This window comes from Pinus tabuliformis, chromosome 6 (genome assembly GCF_031772625.1).
Source record: "Pinus tabuliformis cultivar Carrire ecotype Pingquan chromosome 6, CPIR1, whole genome shotgun sequence".
In the NCBI taxonomy this organism is placed as follows: Eukaryota; Viridiplantae; Streptophyta; class Pinopsida; order Pinales; family Pinaceae; genus Pinus; species Pinus tabuliformis.
The window spans coordinates 447232305-447258248 of NC_142292.1; positions in this window are offsets into that span (position 1 = coordinate 447232305).

The window sequence follows — 25944 nt, forward strand, 5'->3', positions numbered from 1 at the left end:
AAGTAAATGCAATTATCCTTTATACTTAATGAAACCCATACTCATTCATTATCATCATGCAATTAACCAAGAACATCAACAATTGCAAACAAGTATAAAGGGGAGGGGCAACTCCCAAACAAGTCTGCCCAACAATATATTATAATCAATATTTCTTCAATACTATAATCATCAAGTATACTTGGAAAAACTCCAAGTCTATACTTATAATATTTTACAATCAAGGCATAGAACAACCTTTACAATACTTGTGCCAACTTCACACGGTAGGAGGGTGCTCACCCGAGACACCTAGAACTCCACCTTAAGTTCTGCACAAAACCGTCCTTCAGGATTCACCCAACACATGGCACTTCTTGCCAACCTTCAACTAAGACAACCTGCGCAACCTCCAAGTCTAATGCGCATGAGATGTGCGCATTACCTTTACCAAACTGCGCACTTCCTCTTCCTTATGCGAAGGCCTTGTGAGCGAATGCTTGTTTTGAATGAGCTTCATGCTCATATACTTATATGCATCATACATATGTGTCAAGGGGGGTGTGCAGCCTCATGACCGACCCCACAACTATGCACATACGCCCACACATGTCTCCATTACATAAGTCGGCCTTGCCATCGTGCAAGGCTTCTCCAAGCCAAGGTATAAACTCCTTACCTCCACGCATTTTTCACTAAGTGTCGCGCGCTCCTTGTGTATCGTCGCACTTAGCTCTTGTGTTCGTTGCTTTTCCTCCGCACTTTGTTTATGTCGCGCCCGCCCGTCGCACTTCGCACGCCTATCGCACATCGCACGTCCGTCGCACATCGCACGCCCGTCGCATATCGCACGCCCAACCGCACCGCGGATACAAAGGCCTTATAGGTTGGGTGCTATCCCATGGTGACTTTGACTACTTAGATGCCCTTGGGTCACCGCTCCTCAAGCCACAGGTCAAATGTGGAGGATCACACACAACTTCACAAACAAACAAAAAGAGGTTAAAATTCAGTGGTTGTGATGTTTTTAATTTCATGGTGTTGGAGAATCTAATTCCAACCACTTGTTAGGTGTCAAAACCGTCCCTCCAAGTGTCCTAGTTTTTACTCGAGTCATTTATTACAGATGTTTTCAATGTAATCTTATTTAACTGATTCATAATACTGAGAAGAGCAGTCCTCTGTTCCACTTTTTGTTCTATTCAATTTTTGTTATGATATCAGAGCTAGTTTGCATAAAACTCCATGAGAGAGCAGCCACATGAACGAAGTGAAAGCAATGGAAAGAAAAACCTCCATAAGACTCTCAAAAAACAACAAAAGTTTGAAGAACTCTACTGCCAAAAAGCAGCAGGAAAACGAAGAAGCCAGCTACCGCTAAGCGAGAGAAGGCTATTGAAAAATGTTCGACAGTTATATTAACGCACCCTACATCATTAAAAGCAACGTTATTAATGCCTACAAAAAACACCAGAGTTAAGTTAGCATTACTAACACCAGAGTTAGGTTAGCATTACTAACGCTCAACGACATTGCAAGAGTTACGTTAGCATTGCTAACGCTCAAGACCAGAGTTACGTTAGCATTACTAACGCTCAACAACATTGCAAGAGCACGCATTAGTTATAGGTTCATTGAGATTAAGGGCCGTGAACTATGACTCTAACCATCACATTGGTTTTTTGAAGAGATCTTTGCCCTCTCGGTTGGATATGGTTTCCATTAAGATATTTCACAACATATAATGGAGTTAGAACATGACGAAAACAAGGTCCTTGTTATAGACATTTTTGTGCCTTACAGCATTGAGCATGAAATGTCCATAATCTAAGGGATCCAAAGTCCCTAAACATGTTGTTCCTACCCCTAGAGGAACAAGGCTAACTAACCACAGTAATTCACAGAAGTTCTCCACCTGAAACTGCTCAAAAACAAGTCAATTCAGGATCATGTCAACTGCTACACTGACCATCTGCGCTGAATGTCAGTGGCTCCATTGTCTACCTGCGTTGAATGTCAACTCCAACACTAGCTACCTGCGCTGAGCGAGTTTGGACATGTGGCAGACTCATTCCTCAAGGTGTCAGAGCCCAAGAAGCTTCCAAAATGACACTTGCCTCAGGGAATTCGACTGGTGATGAGTAAGAGGTTCCAAATCTCCAAGTGGAAGCAAGAACCTCCAAGTGGAATCAAGAACTGATAGAGGGAGAGGACACTAGTCAGATCTCAAGCTGAATCATCCTCTCTCCAAAACATCTATATATGGATCTCTCCTCCATGAGATCTAGAGGCTGGAATTTTGTTATTGCAAAGAATTGCTGTTGGTTTGAGACTGGAATCATTGGGTGCTTAATGCTTTGAAGGGAGGTGAAGATAGGAATTCCATTCTGCTGGGAAGGAGATGCTGGATTGGAGCCCTCTGGGTTGTATCTCTTCATGAACCTTGTTATTTATCAATAAAGCTATCTTGGTTTTCTCCTATATACTGATGTATCTTTGATGTATGATTGCATTAGTGTATTTGATTTATTTCTAATCCTGAATCATTTATGAATATGAATATCTGCCTTTGTGTTGTGTTCTTCTCTTGTCTCAAGTAGCTGTTCTCTTGTCGCAAGTAGCTGTTCTCTTGTGATCTTGCAGGAAGGCAAGTAGCTGTTCTCTTGTGGTTTTGCAAGGAGGCAAGTAGCTGTGAACACCCAAAGAGAAGAGGATCTAGATCGAGGGACAAACGGAAGACACCGGTAAGTCCATTGATCTCTCTTCTTTCCCATTTCATAAAGGAAGAAACCAGAATAGCTGTCTCTATTTGTTGCTAAGGCACTATCACACCTTAGGTGGATAGGATCGTCCTGCATAGGCATTTTTCCCCACAACAAATTGGCGACTCCGCTGGGGAGATCTGTTTTAGTCATTTTATTTGTGTTTACATCATTGTTTGTTTCATAGACTCAACAGCAACAATCGAACTGCTTTTGCAAAGTAGACAGTTGCTGCCTTGATCCTTCACTGGATTTTGTCTATGATCTGAACAATGGACTCAAAAATGACTTGATGATCCTTTGTGATAGATCTTAGTACCCTCTCAAATCATCCCTTTGATTGTACCTTGCTTGTGTTTCTGATTTGGCCTGAAACTGTTGATTTTTGAGCAATCTGTGACCCAGAACCCAGTGAGAAACGAGAGTTTCTCCTTCAGCGCAACTGCTGTGAAGGCAGTCTGCATTTCAACGCAGGTCCCGTGAAGGCTACCTGCGCTGAATGTCAAACCCACAGTGTTGGAGTTGCGCTGAACCAGTTTAGCCTTGTGCAGCTGGGGTTCTCTGCTCTCTGTTGCCCTGTTTTGATCTCTGTTTTTTGCAGCCTTTAACCAGCATAGGTACCAGTCTGATAACTCCTTTTCTTTGCTTAGATTCCGCCTCCTTTTGTACAAAAAGACTGTGAGTGTTTTTATGTGTTTGTGGCATCATTTACAGTTTTCCTTTGCATGAGTGAAATAATCATCCTGTAGCCCTTGATTCAGATCAGATTGACTGTGATCTTAGGAGAGAGTTCATTGGCTGTTTACAGTTGATTATACATTTGCTTTTGCTTATTGGTTTGAGTTTGTCTCTTTTAAGTGTTGAAACAAGTATTCATTTCGAAAGTCGTAAAGTGATTGTAATCTCTTCTACCCTTGTTGATTTCGAAAAAGTAAACTTGTTTGCATTTGTCATTTAAAAGCAAATTCAAAGTTGTACAAAAAGCTTTCTTTGTAGGCATCAATACTAAGAAAGCGGAAAACAAACACCTGCATTGTGCATTTGCATTTTGATAAGTTTGCATGCTTGATTTAGGAAGAGTGCATTAGAGTGTGCTGATTGCTCTTTGAGAAAAGATGGTGTCTTTCTTTTCCCTTAGTAGCTAGGATTTTCAAAGTTGAAAAGATAATAAAGCTTGCTTATCATCTTAGACTGCATTTAGGAATTGTACCATACATCTCGTGGTGAACCTTGAAAGGCAAACTTCTAAAAAGATCAACCTAAAATAAATTGAATGAACTTAACAACGCTTTGCAACATAACGCACAACATAGAGGTCTAGGGTAGAGATGTGTTTCGGCGTCGTTAAGCCTAGTGACTGTCGATCTCGTGGAAGGTGGGTGATTCCTCCTAAGGGACGATAGCGCTAGTACGGATTGTGCTCCCACGTACCGTCGCGTATATATTGGGAGACCCCTATAGGCATATATCCTTTATCCTTAAGAAGCCATGTCGACCGCCCTACTGATTGCAATGCACTGAACACAGCATTCAGGAAGATCGACCGCCCGTACCCTAAAAAGTATTCTGCGGTTTTGCGAAAAGTTTGGCACACCCTCTGCCTAGAACTCCAGAGCAGTTCCTTTTGGCCTTTCTCAGACTCTATAACGGAAAAAGTCCATCCGAGCATTTGTCACTTCGGGCTCGTTAAAACATCGAAGGAGACTAGAGTCATCTTTAGCTTTTTCTCGACTCTTTAAAAGTGAAAAAGCAAGTTGTGTCTAAAGCGTCGTTAACAATTTATTTTAAACGGAACAATCACCCTTTATTCCCGCGTTGATCTTTAGGTTGAAAAGATGGAGCCCACTAACCAAGGAATTCCCCTTGCTAGAAATCCTAGTCCCTTCTCCTCTTGGGGAGAAGTTGGTGCGCCCCACATGGCCACATTGTCGCTTCCAGGACTGACAATTGGCCTACCAGTCTGGCTCTTTTCAACCAGTGTCGTTCAGAACACCACCATTCCTGAACAGTCGAGTCAACAGTTAGATCAGACAAGAGTTACCCACCAGCCTTCCACTTCATCTTCCTCTCCTCCTTCCTCTTCCCTTGACGGAACTGGTAGAACAAAAAACCGAGTTCCTAAGGAGAAGAAGGAGAAGAAGAAGAAAGAGAAGAAGAAGAAGGAGCCAAAGGCGACTGGGGGCAAACAAGTGTCGTCTGACAAAAATCCACACACTGCACTAGCAAGGCCTAAATCGCCATGCTTCATATGCAAGGGAGACCACTTCCACCGAGATTGTCCCTGTATCCCCCGGATACTAAGAGACTGGTCCCCCCATTTGCACAATTCGGTAGCGTCGACCTCTGATAGCCATGTTGACTGCTCACCGTCAACTAGCGGAAGTGAAGCCCCAGGACAGAGTGGGAAAGCTAGATTTCCCTGCAAACTGTGTGAAGGCGATCACGCCATCCACCATTGTCCCTTCTTAGACGAGGCAAAAAGAGTTCTGGAAGATCGCCCGATTTTACGAGCGTAACTTCCTCCTGGATATCAAAGACTCCTGCCAAGTCCTTCGCTAGTTGAGAACCCGGCTGACCCGCCCAGGTGGTCAGCCGAAGCACCTGTCATTGAAGATGAACCGTCTGAATCCGTACCTGACGAAAGTCTAAAGGTTGAAACGGCAGTTGACCCGGTTTTGCCTTCAGAGGCTCTATCTTCGAATGACACCATCGCAGAGGAGAATAAAGATGACACCGTCCAAATTCTCTTCATCAGCACTGACTCTGATGATCAAGGGGGCAATGCCACCATTCCTTTATCGCAGGAAGGAAGTTCGTCAGAGCGATATCCGACCGTCTATTCGGTCCCACCACCAAGCAACCTGGTTGTGTCCTTCGACTGGAACCAACTAGGCAGACCCCGCTTGCCAGCTAGCATACCATTCAGAATTATTGTCCAAATATACAGAATGGTAATGGCTGGCACAGTTATCGATGAAGGGGCATCTGTGAGTATCCTTTCCTCTATTGCTTGGAAAGCGCTTGGTTCGCCAGCGCTTTTGCCTGAAATGAGAAATCTATCGGGCTTTGATAAAGGAACCAGTCGACCTTTAGGGATCCTCCCCAATGTGCCCATAACATTGAAAGGGAAGACCGTTCAAATGAACGTGATGGTCGTTCAAGGACCCTTGGATTATAACCTACTCCTTGGACGAGACTATATATATTGCATGGGAGCCATCGTCTCATCACTCTTTAGAGTAATGTGTTTTCCGCATGAAGGAAGAATGGTCAAGCTCGTGGACCAACTTTCATTCCCCGGATCACGCATCGCAAATAGTCATGTGCCATCCCTAAATGGTCTATTCACGCAAGAAGTGTCTCAACCTACGGTCCGTCCTCCTGATGAGAGCGAGTAATCCGGGAGGATATGATTGGAACCCAGGGAGCATGCGTCCTGGTCTGCTTCGGCAGAGAACTTTGGGTATAGGGTAGGTTTCCGCGGGAGAATATGACTAGTCCGTACCCCGTCCGTAGAGGAAGAGGGGTTGTTCTAGAATAAGATTCTTTTGTCAAAGTTATGTGAGTCGGCGGTCGTCGTCGCTCACCGTTGGTAGACATCGTCGAAGAAGTGTTTTATTCGTAGCCGCGAACGAGACAATCTTTGGGTAACCTGAAAGAGGTAAGCCTCTCTCGTTAAAACAAATGTTTTGACGGAAAAGAAGTAGAGGTAACCTTGAAACTCTGTCTTATGCCTGGGGGCATGCAAACCTTTTGGAGTGCAAGCAAGGGGCGGCTATTTATTTTTTAAATTTTTAGGACCTCTAACCCTTTAAACTCGTAGGATTAGTCGTTTCCGAACTTGCATAACGAAAGGATCCGAGGAAAAGCTTACGTGAGATGAAGCTCCATAAAAAATAGCATCTCCAATGAGACACTCTTATCATATGACTGGTATAAACGAGCAGTTTTAGCATAAAGTTCATGCTCGTTAAAAAATAAACGCAAGGTCCGAGCAGTTTTAACGCGGAATTCATGCTCGTTAAAAAATAAACATAAGCACCACCCGGTAAATAACCACTGTGAATGTAACCTTATCAGCCATTAAAGCCTTGGTCGTGTTTGCACTGTCACCTCCACTTTTCATTTGGCCGATCGTTCACCTCCATATGATTATTTACCTATTTTGAGGAACAGCTGCGAAGAGTGATTTCACCTAGCCATCCTTGTGACACTGTCGTGATTGGAAAATTCCAACCTGTACCTGGAATCAGCTGTTAACCCCGTTTATCACTCGTTCCTCAAAAGACGAGTCTTCTTTAAGCTCTTTTCAACTAACTCGTAAAATATGAAAAGATTGCCGAGTTTTGGCCTTCCAACTCGTTAAAGCGACCAGAAGTGCTATCCCTCCTCTAGATTTTAATCTTTTTGGACCTGAGGGATTATTGCACAAAAAGATCGAGCGCTTGTTTTGTTCGGCTTGTTAAAACGATCGAAAACTCATCCCTTCTGTATTGTTTTATACTTTTTCGGACTTAAGGGATTAGATGACGAAAAAGGAATTTTGGAGTTAACTTTATGTACCTTTTCAGACTCTCTAAAAATGAAAAGGAACCGAGTTGTCTTTGTCGTTAGACTCGTTAAAATCATTAAATAGCGACAAACTTGTCTTTAGACGAGAACGAGTTTCACTATCGCTAGGCTCGTTAAAACATAGCGATAGGCTTGCCCGAAGGGCAGGTTATAGAACAAGCATATGTTATCCTCCTCAAGCTTGACAAAAATAAAGAGGTACTGGTCAGCAATGACTGGGGAAAAATTGGGAGAAACTAAAGAAAACTTTGATGGTAGCAAGTCGCTCTTGAACATGACACTTTTCCTCCGTACCACAATCGGGTTGGGTTGTTTCATTCACCGGTCACATCACCATGGTCTCGCCATACCATCCATAATTGGGGTAATGCTACCGATCCATCGCATCAGTGTCCCCATATGTTCAAGAGAAGTCGTTTAGAAAGAATCAACCGGGTCCCATCCACTGCCATACATTATCCTTCATCCATTCATGACCGCCACCCTGAATCATATGTCACAGATCGTTTTCACCTCCATCTAAATCATTAGCTCCGTTCCGTGTCACTGATGTGGGATTCATTAATTCCCTCCTTTGACGGATCGCTTCTTGTCGACATCAGCTCATTATCCAAGAAGTTGATCTAGGAACAACCCCTTCAGTACTTTGAAGCTTGCATGCCTCAATGGCAAGTTTCTCACTTCCGGCGACAGGTATACATCAAGGACCTTCGACCAGAAGATTTTGCGTGGTGTTCGACGCCAAGTCCTTTATTCACACCACGTGAATTGTACTGCAGTACCTTGAGGGTCATTATCATTATCGGTGATTCCTCTCGCGCTTGTTAACGGTTTACCTCATTGACCGGTAATCAAGCGATGTCTTTCCATGTTCGACTTCAGCGCAATTCTCACATGGATCGACTTGTACTTAGAGTGAAGATCGAACGAGTTTGAAGACCCCGGATCTAGTTTCATCCATCCGGGCTGCGATATATATTCAGGAAATATAAAGACATTTGACATGTACATCATTGCAGCAGATAATCATCCTACTCAAAGGATGATAATTTCATCAAAATTATCAGTCTACCATCAGACGGTTGTCTGTGCTATGTACAGAAAAATGAATTTATAAATCTGAGCATGGGAATGCCCGCCTCAGCTAGATCATGAAAGCAGTATGAAAAATAATGTATTGTATTGTATCTTATTGCAGGTCTCCTCCCAGCAAATGGATGAACTTCGGACCCTCCTGGATAAAGCATTTCACCCGATAAACGGCCTCATACTTTAGGGGGCAACTGTTATAGACATTTTTGTGCCTTACAGCATTGAGCATGAAATGTCCATAATCTAAGGGATCCAAAGTCCCTAAACATGTTGTTCCTACCCCTAGAGGAACAAGGCTAACTAACCACAGCAATTCACAGAAGTTCTCCACCTGAAACTGCTCAAAAATAAGTCAATTCAGGATCATGTCAACTGCTACACTGACCATCTGCGCTGAATGTCAGTGGCTCCACTGTCTACTGCATTGAATGTCAACTCCAACACTAGCTACCTGCGCTGAGCGAGTTTGGACATGTGGCAGACTCATTCCTCAAGGTGTCAGAGCCCAGGAAGCTTCCAAAATGACACTTGCCTCAGGGAATTCGACTGGTGATGAGTAAGAGGTTCCAAATCTCCAAGTGGAAGCAAGAACCTCCAAGTGGAATCAAGAACTGATAGAGGGAGAGGACACTAGTCAGATCTCAAGCTGACTCATCCTCTCTCCAAAACATCTATATATGGATCTCTCCTCCATGAGATCTAGAGGCTGGAATTTTGTTATTGCAAAGAATTGCTATTGGTTTGAGACTGGAATCATTGGGTTCTTAATGCTTTGAAGGGAGGTGAAGATAGGAATTCCATTCTGCTGGGAAGGAGATGCTGGATTGGAGCCCTCTGGGTTGTATCTCTTCCTGAACCTTGTTATTTATCAATAAAGCTATCTTGGTTTTCTCCTATATACTGATGTATCTTTGATGTATGATTGCATTAGTGTATTTGATTTATTTCTAATCCTGAATCATTTATGAATATGAATATCTGCCTTTGTGTTGTGTTCTTCTCTTGTCTCAAGTAGCTGTTCCCTTGTCGCAAGTAGCTGTTCTCTTGTGATCTTGCAGGAAGGCAAGTAGCTGTTCTCTTGTGGTTTTGCAAGGAGGCAAGTAGCTGTGAACACCCAAAGAGAAGAGGATCTAGATCGAGGGACAAACGGAAGACACCGGTAATTCCATTGATCTCTCTTCTTTCCCATTTCATAAAGGAAGAAACCAGAATAGTTGTCTCTGTTTGTTGCTAAGGCACTATCACACCTTAGGTGGATAGGATCGTCTTGAATAGGCATTTTTCCCCACAACAGTCCTCAAACCCTAACAAAATCTTTTTGGTACTCAAGGTTATGAATAAAACCTATGACTAAGAATATTAACACTCTTGTTATGTTTTCCACCATAAAAAAAAGGTCCTAAGACCCCTACCATGGAAAGAAAACAAAGGCTTTAGACCCTAAATAAATTTTATCAATCTTAATGGCCATATAAAACTATCATAGGAGTTAAGCCTAAGCGGTATGTTCTACATTGCCATATATAATGGGAAAATGGTCAAGAATAATATGAACTCTTATTTCAACCTATGTTAATCTTTGTAAAATTTTACTCACAATATTGTGCTTATCTAGAAGCTCATATATGGTTTATAATGTAGATGTATTCTTCTACACGTATACATTCTTTACATTCAAAATTTCATTTGTATATTGAGAATTTCAAATTGAAATCATTGATTCATATTTACGTTTGAATGATAAACATGATGATTTGGACTATAAAAATATCAAAACATCTACTTTTTAGATCCATTTAAATAAGCTACATAAAATATACTAAATCCATTAAATTAGCGATGGAACTAAAAGAAATATAAAAATAACAATAAAACTATCATACATAAAACTGTTATGTTATAGAAATGATTAATTTAAAAAACTAATTTGAAATCATATTTTTATCAATTTATATTTATTTAAATTTATAATGAAATTATATTGAATCAACCCTCATAATTAATCAATTATTATTTTAACATATAATTTTAATATGTTGAAGGCAAGATGCACAGCAGACAAAAAACATATACACAACAAATATAATCATGCACAGGAGACACAAAAAATTAACGTGGTTCACCCAACCATTCTGGGCTACGTCCACCAAACATAGGCATCGACAATCTTATTATCAAAATAGGAGATTACAAGAGAATTAATTTCCTCTCAAACGCTCACACATCCCACCCAATCCGTCTGGACACCTGTTTTATAGCTAGGAGGATCTAACTGCCTCATAAATCCTCCTACAGCAAATATAGGATGCATTAACTCACTCCCAACAACCTGGAGCTAATCTAGCAACAAATTCCTATTGTTGTCACACATTAGAGATTTTTGCCTACTTTGTGAAACAGAAAAAATCTCAACAATCTCCACCTTGACAACAATTAGCCTGATACCTTGTTTATTTATTATTTTTATCTTTTCTGCAAGCCAAGAGAAGCCAAACACCAATGCAGCTTCTCCAACAAAACTGGTTTCGTGAACATGTCTGCACAGTTTTCCTTTGTATGCACCTTTTCAAGAGAGACTCCCCTTTCAGTGATAACCTGTCTTACAAAATGGTACTTAATTGGAATATGCTTTGATTTACTATGATAGGCCAGATTCTTAGCCAAATGTATTGCACTTTGACTATCACAAAGCAACCTGATGTTGTCCTGTAACCTACCAAACTCACCAAGCAAACCTTTCGACCAAACCGCCTCTTTGCAAGCATGCGAAGCAACAATGTATTCTACTTCAGTAGTGGATAAAGCAACAATGTTTTGTAGCTTTGACATCCAGCTAATAGCTCCACCTGCAACAGTAAAGACATACCCTGAAGTTGACCTTCTCTTATCCAAATCACCTGCAAAATCAGAATCAACATACCCGCAAACAGATTCACTACTCTTATTGTAAGTAATACAATAACTACTTGTGCCTCTCAAATACCAAAGCACCCATTTCACTACTGACCAGTGTTCTTTACCCAGATTTGCCATATACCTGCTGACAACCCCAACTGCATGTGAAATATCTGGTCGCGTACACACCATCGCATACATCAAACATCCTACTACATTGGCATATGGAATTCGAGACATATAATCCTTTTCTTCATCTGTATTAGGACATAAACTGGAAGAAAGCTTGAAATGGGAAGCTAAAGGGACTGACACAGGCTTCACTTGGTTCATACCAAACCTCACAAGTATTTTCTCAATATACTTTTGTTGTGATAGCCACAGCTTACCATTGCTCCTGTCTCTGAAAATCTCCATGCCCAAAATCTGTCTTGCTGCTCCTAGATCTTTCATATCAAATTTCCTTGCCATTTGAGTCTTCAACCTGTTGATTTCTTCAATGCTTTTGCTTGCTAAAAGCATATCATCAACATACAACACTAAGATAATGAACATGCCATTACTTAACTGCTTAAAGTAAACACAATGATCATATTCACTTCTTATATATTTTTGACTCAACATGAAAGAATCAAATTTCTTGTACCACTGTCGAGGCGATTGCTTCAGACCATACAATGACTTCTTGAGCCTGCAGACAAATTTCTTATTGCGATGCTGAACAAACCCTTCCGGTTGTTCCATATAAATTTCCTCATCTAAATCACCATGTAAAAACGCAGTCTTAACATCTAGTTGCTGTAATTCTAAATCAAGCAAAGCAACTAACGCTAACACAATTCTAATTGAAACAATTTTAACAACTGGTGAAAATATCTCATGAAAGTCTATGCCAGCTTTCTGAGAAAACCCTTTTGCAACCAGCCTTGCTTTGTATCTGTCTTCTGAATCATTCACACCCCGTTTTACCTTGAAAACCCATTTACATCCCACAGTTTTCCTGCCTTTGGGAAGTTCAACCAGATCCCATGTGCCATTCTTACCTAAGGCCATCATTTCTTCCTTCATGGCTGCTTTCCATTTGTCACTCTTTGAACCTTCTACAGCTTCCTGATAACACAAAGGTTCATCATCGTTAGCGGTCAAAGCAACTGAAGTAACATAATCATCATACCTTCTCGGAGGGCGTTTGATCCTTGTAGACCTCCTTAAGGATGTTTCTGGTGCTTCCACAATTGGTTGTCTACCATCTGTAGGAACTTCTTCATGATCGCCATCTGAGACCTGTTCATGACCTCCATCTGAACCATGTTCATAATCTGACTCTGAAACCTGTTCATGACTAGAATCTGAACTATGGTCATCATGACTATCATCAGAAGTGCTGTCAAACTGAATGTGCTGAAAATCAGATACATCATCCTGTTTCAATTTATTATCTACATCTAACTGTACAAGAGAGGATTCATCAAACTTTACATCTCTGTTGATGATGATTTTGCGGGTAGTAGGATCCCACAATCTAAATCCCTTTGTTCCATCACCATACCCAACAAAGACATACCTTTTCAATTTCGGATCTAATTTAGTTCGCTGATGTTTAGGCACTAGAGCATATGCATCACAACCAAACACTCTGAGTTTAGAATAATCACAAGGGTGACCTTTCCATACCTCTTGAGGAATCTTGCAACCTATCGCTGTTGATGGCGACCGATTTATCACATAACAAGCTGTAGCCACCGCTTCTGTCCACAACTCCTTCTGCAAACCAGCGTTACTCAGCATACTCCTTGCTCTCTCCAAAAGAGTCCTGTTCATGCGTTCAGCAACTCCATTTTGCTGAGGAGTATACACAGTAGTCTTATGTCTCTCGATCCCTGCATCCTTGCAATAATTGTCAAACTCCTTGGAAGTAAACTCACCACCATTGTCAGTTCTTAAACATTTTATAGTTCTACCAGTGCTAGTTTCTACCAATGCTCTAAACTGCTTGAAAACTGTAAAAACATCAGACTTCCTCTTCAACATGTAGACCCATACTTTCCTAGAAAAGTCATCAATAAACGACACAAAATACGACGAGCCACCATACGAGGTTGTAGGTGTTGGACCCCAAACATCTGAATGGATATAATCAAGTATTCCTTTACTAGTATGTTTGCCTGTTTTAAACTTTTGTTTACTTTGTTTGCCAAACAGACAATGTTTACAGAAATCTAACTTTCCAGATCTTAGATTAGGAAGTAACTTGCGATCAGCCAAAATCTTTAACCCTCTTTCGCTCATATGGCCCAACCTTTGATGCCATAGGCGAATGGAACTATTGTCATGTTTAGACACCGTAGACACATGAATTGACCTTGTTCTTCCTTCTAACTGAAACAGATTTCCTACTTTCTTAGCTTTCATTACTAGTAAAATACCTTTGTAAATTTTCATTACTCCACCTTGACTGACAGTTTTATATCCATTTGTATCAAGTGCCCCTAGTGAAATTAGATTTTTTCTTAAATTTGGTACATGTCTTACATCAGTTAACATTTTGGTTGTCCCATCAAACATTTGCAGCTGTATACTCCCTATTCCCACAATATTAGATGTGACATCATTACCCATGTACACGACTCCATCATTCACTGATCTATATGTCTTAAACCAGTCTCTATGAATACACATGTGGTTTGATGCACCGGAATCTAACAACCAATGTTGATCATGATTTGACAAATTAACTGATAAGACTTCGTCGCTCATACCTGAACTAGATGCTGAACCTGTATCAGTCGTGTTTGCTTCCTTCTTTTCTGTCGATGAAGCTTCTTTAGAAGTTTGTTGTCGCTTCCAGCAATCCTTCTTCAAATGCCCTGATTTGCCGCAGAACCAGCACTTTACTTTACTCTTCTTCCCCTTGGACTTTGAACGCGAATCACTGCGCTTACTAGAGCGTCTTTCTCTAGAACGACCTCTAGCCATCATTGCCTCTGATGTAGAGGTGTCAGCATTCGACCGCTTCCTGGTCTCCTCGGACAACAAAGCTCCAACGACATCATCAAATTCAATGGTTTCGGATGAACTAAGACTTATAGACGTCACAAAATGATCCCATGACTCAGGCAACGAGCACAATAAAGTTATGGCTTTATCCTCGGCTTCAATTTTTACTTCTATGCTTTCTAATTGCACCATTAAAGTATTAAAAACATTCAAATGGTCAGTAATGGAAGTACCTTCCTTCATTCGCAGACTGTATAGCTGCCGCTTCAAGAGAATCCGATTTGTCAAGGATTTCGTCATATACAGCTTCTCCAACTTCGTCCACAAACCAGCTGCAGTCTTCTCTGACATGATGTTAAATAAAACATCATCAGCCAAACACAATCGAATTCCGCTCAAGGCTCTTCCATCCAATTCATTCCACTCATCATCTGTCACGGGGTAAGGCAGTTAGGATCTGCCCAACAGCGCCTTCGCCACGCCTTGTTGTACTAGCAGATCATGCATCTTTACCTTCCAGATCTCGAAATTATTTTTGCCATTAAATTTCTCGATTTCAAATCGGGCACTCTGAGTTTTTGCCATCTCGTTTAAAAAACAAAGAATCTCTAATTCCAATTTAAAAAAAAAAAAAAACTTAATCTCAATAAATGCCTATGCCTTAGTTTACCGTTGCTTTTATTTAAAAAAAAAAAAAAAAAAACCCCTTGCTTTGCTGTTTGAATCTCATATTTCAATTAAAAAACAGTGTAAATAAAATTTGGCGCTTGCTGATGAACACAAGAAACGCGCCATTTAAAAATCGCTCTAAGTCTTGACAATTTGGCGTGTGTATACCTCTAAAATACGCGCTGACCAGAAAATTGGCGCACTGGCGCCCTTAATTGAAAAGGATCCGCGCCATTTCAGTGTTTTGGCGCGACTGTATTAATGTAAAACGCGCCAATGTTGACCACGCATATTCCTGGGCTTTCTTGTACGCACCAATGGGTACACGGTTCAACGCTATTCTCCACGCATATAAATTAACACGCATATCCAATGCAGCAATATTTAACACGCATATCCAATGCAGCATATTCTCCATGCATATAAATCAACACGCATATCCAATGCAGCATATCCAATGTTTAACACGCCAGCATATCCAATGTTTAACACGCATATGCTCATCACGCACCAGCACAAAAAATTCACACACCAATTGTCATACGCTTCAGCAGCACACTGAAATGCTCGTCGAGCACTCGGGAATTCCACCGATGGAGACACTCACTTGTTGATTTCACCGTATTCTGCAGCGCTTTGCACACATATTCCTCAAGGCAGCCAGATATACGCTCCACCTTCACGATGTGCAGTAGCAGAACAGTGATACGCTCCACGCATCAATGAACTGCGCTCCACCTCCACGCAACACCAGGCAATTCAGCACCACGCATTTACGGGCAGCCACACGCTATATAATCTCTGTATGTCCTGCAACATTCTCTCGGCATTAACACGCAGGTCTCCACCAGCATGCAATACCAACGCACCAGCCAATCAATCGATATGGTTTAATACAAACAATACCAATCATACGTAGCCCCACAGCCACGCACAGCAATATGGTTTCTGCACAGCAATTCAACGCACTCCAGTTCTGCTACAAAACAATCACCTTTCGCTGCACCATTCAACGCACTCCAACATTGCTCTGATACCAATTGTTGAAGGCAAGATGCACAGCAGAAAAAAAAACATATACACAACAAATATAATCATGCACAGGAGACACAGAAAATTAACGTGGTTCACCCAACCATTCTGGGCTACGTCCACCAAACATAGGCATCGGCAATCTTATTATCAAAATAGGAGATTACAAGAGAATTAATTTCCTCTCAAACGCTCACACACACCACCCAATCCATCTGGACACCTGTTTTATAGCTAGGAGGATCTAACTGCCTCATAAATCCTCCTACAACAAATATAGGATGCATCAACTCACTCCCAACAACCTGGAGCTAATCTAGCAACAAATTCCTATTGTTGTCACACATTAGAGATTTTTGCCTACTTTGTGAAACAGAAAAAATCTCAACATAATATATACTTGTGATAAACCACTTTTAATATACACTCAATGCCCAACCATATAAGTAGGTATATGATTCATATATATTTATTATTTCATATAAATAAAATATGATGCCTGTCTATATATATATATATATATATATATGAATTTATGTTAATTAATTAATTTAATAAATTTAAATTTTATATTAAATACAGATTAATTATTCAATATTTTTGGTTTTTTTTTTGATAATTAAAATTGGATTTTTTTTCAAATAATTATATAGACTTATTATATATGATTTTTAATTTTCAGCTAACCCATCATATTTTATGTAAAAATAAAACATATGTTGTGGTCGGAGTTTGGTCCCACAGATTTAGTGATTCAATCTTGTAAAAATAAAACTCAAACAAGCTACTATTGTCTAATGGCTAATGGTTAAGTAGGGAGTTTGGTCCCTCGAGATTTAATAGTCTAATCTTAAACAGAACTGTGTACACTTGAAAGTTACTCTATATGCTTTGAAAAAAATATATAACACTTTTATTAAACTCAATAATTAACATTTCTCTCATTATTGAAATCTGCACATGTGAGTGGAAACTGGAAACTAAATTGAGTTATAACTGGATGGACTTTTTTGTATTTTTGGAGATGAAGGTTTTGGTTTTGAATAGAAATGAATATTTTTTACTTCTTGTTTGGTTCGAATAACAAAGGCCTAAATTCGTTCATGGATACCATAGGTTTCGTTTGCACGTGGAAGGGAAAGACAACCATGTCAGGTAGCTCTCTCCGACGAGGACGTATGTTCCCTCATTTGCGGTGTCAATTTAGGCATTGCATTTTTCTTGTCACTAGTTTCGTTTTACTTACAAAGAATACATTTCTATTACAAAAGATGGTTGATTAGTTTCATTGCTTCGTTTTACTTATAAAGAATACATTTCTATTATAAAAGATGGTTGATTAGTTTCTCGAATCATGTTATTATCATTTGTCTATTCAAATATGGCTGTGAGAAATTTTGTTTTATATGTGAGAAATTTTGTTATATATATATATATATATATCTCGTGATATTTAATAAATAAGGTATATTTTTAGTTATTTTTATAAATAATGGAAACAAATTAAATTTTAATTTAAATAGTTAATCAATTATTTTATTTTAATATAATAAAAAAAATAAAAAATGAATAAATATAGATATAGATTATTTATGTAGAAAAATAAGTGTAAAAAAAGATTACTTGACTTCAATGATATTAGATCTTCGTTTTAATTAACTATTTACTTTTAAAAAATGCATTACATTTAGATTATCCAACCTTTTCCAAAAAAAAATGCCACAATGAAATACCATGTCACCATAAAACTAGGAAAGACAATATTCAGACAATTAACTGACCAGACCATTAGCCATAACAACCAAAAGGCAAAGGTTATATCTGCATAGAGAAAACTATCATTTTACCAAGGCGAAGGCATGCAAAGAGCTAGTCTTTGCATAGAAAACCATAAGAACAACCACAACACCAGATCAATAGAAGAACGACATGACACCAACAAGTCGGTCTTCCAACCAGCAATTGTCCCGAACTCCATAGGAGATACATGCAATAAGAAGGCCATAAGTGTAGTACCAAAGAGCATAATTATGTCATAAGCCATGAACCATGACACATGACTTCCAATTTCCCAATTGTAGCATGGGAAAAGCTCCAAAAAGGAATAGAGGAATAATTCCATATTTGCTTCAAGCCATGTACACAAGGGTATTCACATGTAAAGAAAACTCGCCTGGCATGACTAGGATGCACATAAAAAAGGTCAGTACCCTAGACAAGTAGAAGAACCGCTATATAACCAAGAAATTCCATGAAAGAGCCAAGAAGGCCCAACAACCAAACTGAAACAACATTTTCAAAATAGTAACAAAAAGCATGTAGCCATAAAAATTAATCATGATCCGATAAAATGATCGTGAGGTCCTACACATTATCAACCATTGGGTGAATATGATCACCAAGATCTCCATGAGGGTCAGTGAGATCACCAAAGGAATAATTCGACATGAGAAAACCTTCCATCCGGGTTGGTCTTGAATCCACATTATCACGACAAAACTAGAGGTTTCACAACATTCATTTGATATCATCCATCCTAGAAAAAAGATAGTAATAGTCAATTTGTTTGTCTTTGAAGATTACGTGTAACAAAGTATCCATTTGTTGATGCAATGCCAAAGAATAAAAGAAATGGAGTCTCTTTCTCCGAAATCTACCTCGGTTTGGGACCCTTTGTAGATCCACAACAGTCACCTAAATCTCAGAATCAAAATGGTAGGGACACTCCTCCTTTACTTTTGAACAATGTGAACTTTGAAACGGGAACTGATACTGTTACCCATTTTGTAGAGATAGAAAAGAAGTGACCCGATTTTGAAAAGGGGTGATGCAAAACACACGTCTTTTTTAGAGCATAGTTTTTGGCACTTTAAATTTTTTTATGTACATTACGTTTTAGAATGGTAGTGATTTTCATGCTGATTTAAAAAAGTGGTAATTTTGCATGAGGCCATTTTTTTAAAAGACCTATTTTTTTACTTTAAATTTTCTAATGTATGAAATGTAAATAATTATTTTCTAAATTTAATAATTTTTTCAGTGGTCTTCTTCTTCATATCTTCTTGCTTTTATTTAAATATATATATATATTTTTTTGTAGTGAGGTTTTTATTGTTTTGCATATTTAAAGAAGAAGGTTGATATTTTGAATTTTCGATATTCTACATATTTATACATCATTAATTGATATTTCAATCCAAATGAAATAATTGTCTCTAAAAAACAATAATTTTTAACAATTGACAAAAAAAAACCATTTTTAACATAAATATAACTAAAAAACTACACATTTTGATAATTTTTCATAATTTTTTGCTAGAGATGACATGTCAAAATCACAATTTTTATAGGAAAATTTTAACTAAAAATGGTTAAATAATAATTTTTTTCATGAATTTCATGTCAAAAAATAATAATAATCACTGTTTTTCAAAAAATAATGATTAACATAAAAATGAATGCGAAAATCACATAATACAAATATTGAACACATAACAACCTTAATTGAGTCCTTATTCTTCTCATAAAATGTCAAATTCAAAACATTACAAGTATAACTAACTAATAGTTTCCAAAAATGAGCTTGATTTCCAAGCATAATTTAAATTTAATCAACAATGTCACATAATCCAAACTCTTCGTCCTCTGGAGTTTCATCATTGTCTTATTCCACAATATTTTCTGCTTCATTTTTCTCATTTTCCTCCTCTAATGGATCTTTGATGTTTACGAATCTCCCAATGTATGCCTTTCCAATCATTTCGTGTAATGGTGGTTGGGGTTCCTTTGCATTTTTCGCCACACATGATTCACTAAAGTCCCCTTTCTTCAACCCAATTTCTTTCATTGCATTTGGAAGAAATTGAAGAGCATTAATTCTTTGCTAAATAAAATTACATTGTATTGGATCTTTTTAAAAGGAAATGCAAATTCTTCCTTTTTGAAGGCAACATGTTAGTGTTGTACCTAATTATAAAGCATAAAAGAAATAATTAAGTAAATTAGTACAATGACATATAAATTAATAAATAACATATTGAAATTCAATTCCATATAATAAAACTTACCTGAGCTAGAAAATAAATCCAAAACCCAATCTCCTTCATTTGACTGCCGCAAAGACATGGCTAAATCGAACTCCTAAATAACATTGGCTTACATCGTTTAAGTGCTCAAACGGCTCGATCGAGCACTCAAAGAGGGCTCAATCGAGCAATCATTTTTTCCACCCAAATGTGCCATCTCTTGCCAAAAAGTGTAATCTAGCTCCATGCTTTCACCGTTATAGATTATGAATTTCTAACCATCTATATCCTAATTATTATTATTATCCAATTTTAAGGTCATAGCCAAGCCAGACACCAAATTGATGTATGAGACCCCCTTGTTTGTGGGACAAGAGACCCACCTCCACGCAACGATTTGATTATTATGTCTACGAAGGCATACCTAATCTAACCCCTTCTGGTTTTTGAACCAGTGACCTCTTAGGAGGAAACACATGCTCCTAACCATTAGGCCTATTCATGCTCTAAGAAACTGGATTTGATTAGCTAAAGATAGTAATATAGAAACTCACAATTATAACTCACGATCACAATATATAACACACATGTAACACACCTATAAGATTACAAATTATGATAATATGTTTGAGAATACAAGCATAACTATTTCCTTTTATTCATCTCCAATGGGAATGTAATTATGAACTAGAACATTCATGCATGTTTTTTTTCCATTAAGACGTTCATGCAAGTTAGTAAATTGGCGGCAACAAAAAAGTTGGATAAAGGACTTTGGTTAACTATTATGTAGTCAAAGAAATCATTTTTGGTTGAATAATGATCTTCCATTATTTAAAATATAATCTTTAACTATATGTAGATTCAACACTTAAAAAAATCCTTAAAACTTTTTAACTAAAAATTTAAAACCTTTTAACTAAAAATTCACAATTGAAATTTAGTGTTCTGAATATTTTCACTTTAGTGTTCTGAATGACATGGATTATTTAAACTTCACATCCAACTAAAGACCACTGAGAGATTTTCATTTCCAAGTAGATTGTCAAATGATGATTTTGGACTCTATAAAATATTATATTAATTTTTTGAAATTATCTTGATATTAGACAACTCATGGTGATGAAGGGAAACAACCATAATAATTATTGTTTCCCATTGATAATAATTATTTCAAAGTTAAACATCTTCCATGCATGTTGTCATGGGTAGTATCACGATAAGGGAAAACTTTTCTCTAAATATTCATATATTTTTATCTTTAAGTTATTATATAGTTAATGTTCTCTTCAAATTAACCTTTGTGACAGCTATGCAAGATGTAGATATTGACCAAAACCAAGTTACTCTCTATGGGTATGAAGAAAAGAGAGATTAGTTAAAAAAAATTAGCATCGCATTGATAAAATGATGCATGATGTGTCATGGATAAAGTGCTAGGTAGTATCCTTGGTTCAGAGTATCAAAATCACTGAAGTGAAATGTAGATAATGTTGCAATTTTAAGGTATTAGATTTTAAATTATGAAAAAAGAAGTTTATAATCTCCTTATTAGTTGGTATTCATTTATTATGTGTTGCGATTTTATTAAGTCATATATATATATATACAAAACAATTATTAACATTCCTCCATCATATGCAAATCTTTCATCTCATATTCATTTATGCTTTAGCCCATAAATTTTTGAGATTGGCACAAATTTACGACACTAAATAAAAGCAACAAGATTCGATTCACATCTATCCATTTTGAAGAAATGATCGAAAAGATTAAAAAAGAAATGTTGCCTGAAATGTGAATATGACACAAATCTGTAAAAAAGACAAAGCTATGGAGAAATGGTGTAGAAGACTGCATATACACAAAATATTGAAAAACAGGAAATCAGAAACAACCTTTGTTAGGAAATTTATGATTACATGAAAACTCAGAGCTGTGATTATCTAAAATGACAATCTAGAACTACACTGAAAAACAAGAATAAGAATATATATAAGAAACAAGAACAAAAACCTAGATAAATGAAAACTTTACTTCATTTTTTTTTTAAACAACTGCTAAATCCACTATGTCGAGGCCCATTCGAAGGAAAAACAACCGTGAAACAACATATTTAATGCATGTGATGCAGGTTTGTCACTTGCAACACACAGTTGGCACAACCACATTCAAATTACACGACATCCATCGGATTTGACTGCTCGTTACTTCATGCTGCCTGGCAACCTTAGCTTCATTTAACAAAATTTCAAGTAGAACGAGGCATGATTAAGCATGGAAGGGTATGGAAACTCCATTATCTAACTATTGGCTCTTCCACTTCCAATTTCTTACGTGCATATAAATAAATTAAAAAGGGAGAAGGAGAAGGCACAATGATCTAACTAGTGGCTCTTCCACTTAGCGGAAATGAGATTTCTCCTGTATAACCACTCGTGGCCTTTGTAGAAACCGCAAAAGCCGTTGGCCTTCCACCATGATCGAACTTGCAGACAACGTAGAATATGCTTTGTCGTAGACATAAATTGTTAGATTGCATGCAGGCATGGGCACATGGGGTGATTCTGAGAATCGCCCCGCCACCCTGTGATTCTCAAAATCGCTCCAGTGATATAACGGAGAAGGAGAAGGCACAATGATCTAACCGATGGCTCTTCCACTTAGCCAAAATGATATTTCGCCTGTATAACCACTCGTGGCCTTTGTAGAAACCACAAAAATTGTTGGCCTTCCACCATGATCTAACTTGCAGACAATGTGGAATATGCTTCGTCTTAGACCTAAATCGCTGGATTGTGTTATCACTTAGAACTAAAAAATTGATACATGTAATTTTCTATCCTAGCCCGATGACAAAGGTTTGTGTTAGTTTAATTTCAAATTTTCATTTTTAATTTTATTCCCGTAGGATTTGGAGTTTTTAAAAGAGTTTTTAACTCAAATTGTTCTCAACTCCCATTGGTTCCCCTCTACCCATCATTGTTCTATAGTCACCTCTTGTCTTATACGAGTCACCGTGCCTTTTCGTGATTTCGTAGCGCAATCATGATTAGGCAGTTTCGCAGCGCAATCATAACTAGGCAGTTTCGCAGCGTTTCATGATTAGGCAGTTTCGCAGCGCATCATCAAAATTTAAACTGACCACGCTGCGAAATCATGGATTCGTACTTTTCACAGCGAATCTTTCCCGAAATATCAAATCTGTTAGGTGAGTCATAGGCCATGTCCTCTCATGTCAGCTCATGTACCTCTCTTTACCACTCATTGCCACTATCACCACCACTAGATCTGTTGATATGCACAAGTTATTATTCCCAAGAAATTTTACCGTGCATAAACCATAATGATGGCCGTAAGTCCTGCATGAATGACAAAATCTGCAAGATTATATCTTGAAAGGTTTTAAACGGAAGAGTTTAAAATTCAAGCGAGGCTGATAATTCAAGCGAGGCTGATAATCAAGCGAGGCTGAATTCAGAGAGAAGCTGAAATACAATTCCAACCGGAGCTGGTAGTTATTGCTTGCGAGGATTTGGAAGAATCAATGGAGAAAAAGGAGCACAGATCCGGCAAACCTCTAAGGACTGAGCCTGAAGGCCTGGATATAACGCTGAGAAATGAAGAGGTGAAGAAAGCGTTTAAAAAGGCTGGGTGCTGGAACTTTTGCAAAAAGTTACAAGGAGGACATGCACAGGTAACTAAGGAATTTGCACTTAACTTCACGGGTTTGAATTCAAAGGTAGCTATGTTAGAAGTGCAGGTTTCTCCAGAAGTGATATCTGCTGTGACAGAGATCCCAAGAGGACAAGAGGAATGGTTCAAAAATTTCAAATTTGACATGAATCCTTGCAAGGAGTTTTTGAAGGATGATTATGTAAATGAAGATTTAAGTAGGGGAGTGCCCAGGAATTATGTCAAAGAACATTATGCTCTCTTACTCACCTGCATACAGAAATATTTGACTTGTGAAGGAAGGTATAACAAGGTTTATTCTTACCATTTCAAACTACTTTTGCATTTCACCGGGAAGGTCTCCATAGACTTACCGTTTTATCTTTTCCGAAGTTTGAGTAAGATGTGTGATAAGGTACAGCTGAGGAAAGAGGATTCTGAAACCTCTTTGTTTCATCATGGTTTGATCAAATTACTGGTTTTAGATGGGCTTCAAAAGATAGACAGGGATTGGAATTCATTCATTTTTATGGCTGGTTTCAAAAGCCAGACTGGCCTCACTCCCCAACCTGCCAGGGATTTTACAATAGCTGAGCTTCAAACAGAAGCAAAAGCTAAAAGAGTTACAAAGTCACAAGTAAGATCACAAGTAAGAAAACTAGTGAAGCCACTGAAGCCACTCATCATCCAAGATCAAGCTCAGCAATCAACTAAGGAAAAGGCTCAGGGTAAAAAGACTGTACCTGAAACAAGCACATCTGAAACAGTCTCAAGGGTAAGAATAAGAAGTCAAATAATGAAGGAAAAAGGTAAAGCTATAGCAGTTGAAGAAAGTCCAGTGTCCAAGGCAAGTTTAAATGATTTATTGCAGGCTATTGAATTTGAGCAATCTATACCAGTTCAAGTCGAATTGATGCAGTCAGAACAAGAAAGCACTAAGAAATCCAAGGCCTCAAAAAGGCTTAGATTTGATGAGCCAGCTGAAGAGTTCGTTTTTAAACCAAGAAGACCTATGACAAGGAGATTCCAGCAGGTACAGGAAGAACTGCCAAGAACAGAGGAAACAGGGGAAGAGATACAAAAAGACACGGGCAAAACAGTCATTGCATCTCAAGAAGATAATATAGCAGCCATACAGAGACAATTGGAATCAGCTAAGTATGAAATTGCTAAATTGAGGAAAGCCGCTAGAAAACATGCAGCCATACATGCAAAATATTTCTAAAACCCTATGGGAAGGGAATGAAGATGTAGAAGCTCAGCTGAATTCAGTGGTTGATGGCCATTCACAATTTCACACATGGACAGTACCAGCAATCAAAGAAGCCAAATACATAAGAAGGATCAATATGCAATTGAGAGCTGGGAATAAGGCTATGAGGAAACAAATTGAGGACCTGAAGGCACAGCTAAGCCAGCTACCTGCTAAATAAAGTTTTCATTTTAAGTAAGGTTTTGTTTCCAAAATTTTGACAAATTTGCTTAATCTTATCTTTCTGAGGAAATATAAATTCCTGTTCGGCATGTGGAAAGTTTAGAGGAGTTTTTGGCAATAAAATACTCGGCTAATAAAGGTCTCGGGTCAAAAGCAAGCTGTTTAAAAAAAAAAAAACTACGAAACTGCTGTAGGTGATGATTTTTACGCAATTCAAGCAGTTTGAATCATAAGCGGGAATTTTGAAAGGAAAACGTCTAAAGGGTATGCAAGACATCATCTGGAGCTGTCAACAGTCAATCAGGTCAAGACAGGTGGGTGCTTAAAAAGGTTGAAGAGTCAAATCCAATTTTAAATTTTTGGTGTAAAGCCCCTTTATCACCGTTCAAGATATATCAAATGGGTTGCCTGCAAGAAACTTTGGTTTGCACACATGTTCATGGACAAAGCTTACCACGCATCAAGAACGTGGCAGTCTTCCACATTTTGGGTAATTAAAGGCTAAAGGACATGCTTCTGTGCATTCGAATATAATGGGGAAAACTGAAGCCGAGAAGCAAGGGTAGTCTCCTAATATTTCTGAGCAGTTAAAAAGATTCAGCATTCAGGGTCAACATGGAGCATTAAACATCCAGCTCAGCCAAACTGAAAGAGGACCAGGTGTCAAAGAACGAGGAGAAGCCATCATGCATGTAATATGGAGTTAGAGTCATAGTGGATTTAGAACTCTAAAAAAACTCCAGTCAGCACTTTGTTGTACTTATTAGTTAGTTAAATGGTTGATAGGTGTCATTAGAGATAGTTTTCGAAT